This window comes from Montipora foliosa, chromosome 5, assembly GCF_036669935.1.
Source record: "Montipora foliosa isolate CH-2021 chromosome 5, ASM3666993v2, whole genome shotgun sequence".
Taxonomy (NCBI): domain Eukaryota; kingdom Metazoa; phylum Cnidaria; class Anthozoa; order Scleractinia; family Acroporidae; genus Montipora; species Montipora foliosa.
The window spans coordinates 22,665,192-22,670,191 of NC_090873.1; positions in this window are offsets into that span (position 1 = coordinate 22,665,192).

The window sequence follows — 5,000 nt, forward strand, 5'->3', positions numbered from 1 at the left end:
CAATGAGAAATTCAGCATAGGAAAGTGCTGTTTGTTGTTTCTGAGTAGAGTTCAGACTAAAACAGACTACATTTATGTAATAGAGCAGATTAATACAGCCCTAGGCTGCTAGCTGGATACCAGACCTGAAGTACCGGTAAGTGTCATTCGATCAAATAGATTGCTGTGTTTCTGTTTGCTACATTGATCAGTTTCAATGTAATCTTTAACAGTATCTATAATATTAAATTATTATTGCAAAATAGATTGCATTTGAAATAATTTCTTGTATGTGATAGTCAATTTTTGACTTTTTTTATCAAAAGGCACAACCAGTCTCTTTTTAATCATTGTTGTTTTACCCTAATGAATTCTGTCTTTCTTGGGTAATCAGTCCAGTTTTTACTGTTGTTATCTGAGGGCAGAACCAATTTTGTAATTATTATTGTTTTGTACTAATGAGTTCTGTCTCTCTTGGGTAGTCAGTCCAGTTTGGACTGTTCTTATCTAAAGGCAGAACCAATTTTGTAATAATTATTATTTTGTACTAATGAGTACTGTCTCTCTTGGGTAGTCAGTCCAGTTTTGGACTGTTGTTATCTGAAGGCAGAACCAATTTTGTAATAATTATTATTTTGTACTAATGAGTTCTGTCTCTCTTGGGTAGTCAGTCCAGGTTTGGACTGTTGTTATCTGAAGGCAGAACCAATTTTGTAATAATTATTATTTTGTACTAATGTGTTCTGTCTCTCTTGGGTAGTCAGTCCAGTTTTGGACTCTTGTTATCTGAAGGCAGAACCAATTTTGTAATAATTATTATTTTGTACTAATGAGTTCTGTCTCTCTTGGGTAGTCAGTCCAGTTTTGGACTGTTGTTATCTGAGAGCAGAACCAATTTTGTAATAATTATTATTTTGTACTAATAAGTTCTGTCTCTCTTGGGTCGTCAGTCTAGTTTTGGACTGTTGTTATCTGAAGGCAGAATCAATTTTGTAATAATTGTTATTTTGTACTAATGAGTTCTGTCTCTCCTAGGTAGTCAGTCCAGTTTTGGACTGTTGTTATCTGAAGGCAGTACCAATTTTGTAATAATTATTATTTTGTACTAATGAGTTCTGTCTCTCTTGGGTAGTCAGTCCAGTTTTGGACTGTTGTTATCTGAAGGCATAACCAATTTTGTAATAATTATTATTTTGTACTAATGGGTTCTGTCTCTCTTGGCTAGTCAGTCCAGTTTTGGACTGTTGTTATCTGACGGCAGAACCAATTTTGTAATAATTATTATTTTGTACTAATGGGTTCTGTCTCTCTTGGGTAGTCAGTCCAGTTTTGGACTGTTGTTATCTGAAGGCAGAACCAATTTTGTAATAATTATAATTTTGTACTAATGAGTTCTGTCTCTCTAGGGTAGTCAGTCCAGTTTTGGACTGTTGTTATCTGAAGGCAGAACCAATTTTGTAATAATTATTATTTTGTACTAAAGAGTTCTGTCTCTCTTGGGTAGTCAGTCCAGTTTTGGACTGTTGTTATCTGAGGGCAGAACCAATTTTGTAATAATTATTATTTTGTACTAATGGGTTCTGTCTCTCTTGGGTCGTCAGTCTAGTTTTGGACTGTTGTTATCTGAAGGCAGAATCAATTTTGTAATAATTGTTATTTTGTACTAATGAGTTCTGTCTCTCTTGGGTAGTCAGTCCAGTTTTGGACTGTTGTTATCTGAAGGCAGAACCAATTTTGTAATAATTATTATTTTGTACTAATGAGTTCTGTCTCTCTTGGGTAGTCAGTCCATTTTTGGACTGTTGTTATCTGAGGGCAGAACCAATTTTGTAATAATTATGATTTTGTACTAATGAGTTCTGTCTCTCTTGGGTAGTCAGTTCAGTTTTGGACTGTTGTTATCTGAAGGCAGAACCAATTTTGTAATAATTATTATTTTGTACTAATGGGTTCTTTCTCTCTTGGGTAGTCAGTCCAGTTTTGGACTGTTGTTATCTGAAGGCAGAATCAATTTTGTAATAATTGTTATTTTGTACTAATGAGTTCGGTCTCTCTAGGGTAATCATTTCAGTTTTGGACTGTTGTTATCTGAAGGCAGAACCAATTTTGTAATAATTATTATTTTGTACTAATGAGTTCTGTCTCTCTTGGGTAGTCAGTCCAGTTTTGGACTGTTATTATCTGAAGGTAGAACCAATTTTTGGTAATCATTATTATTTTGTACCAACTGGTAATTTTGTCTCTCTTGGGTACTCAGTCAATTTTCTATGTACTTGTGTAACCTGAAGGAATATCAGTTAACATGAATATCCTTAATTGTGTTTTCTTTGACACAGGGCCAATCCGCAAGTGATAGTATAGTCAAATCGCTAGTGACGAATCGTGATTGTGAAAGAGAAGAGCGGACCATTGAAAACAATAGCTAACAATTATAGAAAAACAGGGAAACACTTTCCGTTTTATCAACATATATTCCCCTCACATGTTCTCCTCGACCAAGTCCCAACATGATCAACCATTTGGGAGATCATCGACCCCTTCCACTCCTTTTTGGAGGAGTAACAAAAGGAGAGAAACTAAAGCTGGTAGCACAGTTCCATGAAGGAAAGGGACAAAGTGTAACTCTGTTGACGGCTATTAAGAAAAAGGAATTGGACAAACCTCTTTGGTTAGGCATTGTAAAGGGAATTATCTGTGAAATTCTAGACAACGATTTAAAGTCGAATAACATTGTGTTAGAAAAGCAAAATGAAGTGCAGTGGAATCCTGTGATAATCGACTTCGGAAAAGTCCAATTCATAACAGATCCAAAACCACTTTTGTCTCTGAAGGCTTCAAGTCAAACACTTTTTTTCAAGAGACGCTATCCCCATATCACTCCTGAGAGTTGCTAAACGAGTAATTTTGGAGAATCCGGGCTGATAAGTCGAAAATGAAGACCCCGGGGCAAACGCCCTTCGATCGATGAACTCATGGCTGTGTTGGAATAGGAGAACGCCCTGGGATTACCAGAAAAAAATAGTATTAATGCACCACTTTTGTTTTTGTTACAGTAGCTTACAGTTATCGCTAAGTCTTTTTCGTTCTATCAAGGACATTACCTGAAATGACATTGACATCTCGTACGAGTTAATCTCATAAACAGAATGTAATTTTTAACGTTAAATTCCTCGTTTTGGATTGCTAAAGATGCCAATATACAAAGCTTACGTAAATTGAAAATAACTGAACTCAAAAAGCGAGTTGTTATGCGTATTTGCCACAGTGTTGGGGAATTTTGCGAGCGAGAATTACTTTAAAATCCTCGCGAGAATTGCTGCACGCCACACGAGCTACGCGGGGCAAAGTCTCTGGAAAACGTTCCCTGAATGACGTTTTGTGGATTTATGCTTCTTCCTTGTGACTTAAAAGGTGTAAAAAAAAGTAACCAAATATTTCAGAAGCGGACTCTGATGCGATATCTGCGACACCTAAACTTGTGAAATGTGTTCTTGAGTTACACTTAATGATTAGCTAAGGGTGATTTCAGATCACTGTAAGCTCATTTGCATAATTTTTTTTGTCGGCCTAAGCTCGTCATGGAAAGCGGTTACTTCAGTCCGGATGAAGAACAGGAACCAGAGGAAGAAATAAAAAAGCCTAATGGAGAGGAACCAAAGAGAGAAACAGTGCCGTGTGATAACTGCTGCGAGATTGTGAAAGCACTTAAAGCCGAGATCATTTCTCTAAGGAAGAGACAATTGCCTGGTAAGTGGATTTCTAAAAATGAAATTAATTCATTAGTAAAATTACATTTGTACCCCTGAGTTTCTTAATTATATAGTTCAGTTGATCCAGTGTATAATACTAATCTGTAACGGCCGTAAAGGCAAGTTGGCTGAGGAATTTAGGTGGGGGAGCCATTCCATGGCTAACATATTTTCCTGGACTAAAGGGTTTTAACGAATTAATTCTTTTTTACAGCAATTTATATTGTATATTATAAGTAATATCTAAACTGTGGTTACTCCTGTTCAGCTCTCTGCATTATTCAAAATGTCAGCTTCCTAGGGGACATTGTAAAGAAGGCATACGAGCAAACTTCTGCTGGAGCCGAAAATGAGGTAAATGTGACTTTATGAAGCCTGCGAGCTTTTATCTGTTGCTTCCTATAGATATTTATGTACAAAATATAAAATTTCTGGAAACAAACTGGAGTAGGACTGAGTGGCACTTTAATTATGTAGTCAACTTACACAGGCTGGCAATTTTTGTGTATTATTCTGTACCTAGGTAAAACTATTTAACTCTTTTGCAGACTTCTCACAAGGCAGCGGAAACAAACTCCAACTCGGTAGGTTCAACAATCGATGTAATAACCAATTTAGTATTACAATCAAACCGTGCAGTAGTATTAGTAGTATAATCAAACCCGCTATATATGCACAGGCTAGTGTTGAGCAGTTCTGTTCGATTTGAATTTAATGTTTAGGTCGAGAACTTGCCGTCTGGTAATCAAGATGAGAGTAAAAAAGACTACGGTGCAGGCCCTGGAAAACAAAAACTTGTGCCATGCCAGGATCTGGAATCTGCATATCCTCAGCTAAACTTCACTCCATTCACAGTCAATGCGATAAAGATCCCAAGAAATTATACTTGCTGTTAATTGAAGCCTTCTTCATTGAGGAGACTCTGGCAACAAGTCTCGCCCATGGCTCCCGAACACAGACAAGCAAAAGCAGGTGTGCTTAGTAAGGCTCTGAATCAAGATGTGGTGAAGACTTTAAAGGGTAAGGGCATCAGGCAGCAACCTGTAGAAACATACGCACACAAATACACATGATCAGAAATGATGTGTCGGATTTTTGTAATCATATTGCTATAATTGCGATAATAATAAACTGACTACTTTTAAAAGTAATACATACATGTAGTTTACCAATATATATTTATTTTGGAAAGGGCAAAATTGATATTACACTGATGTGAAACTAAATGCTAAAATCATTGGTAAAACTCCCTCAGTACATTTTTCATTTTGG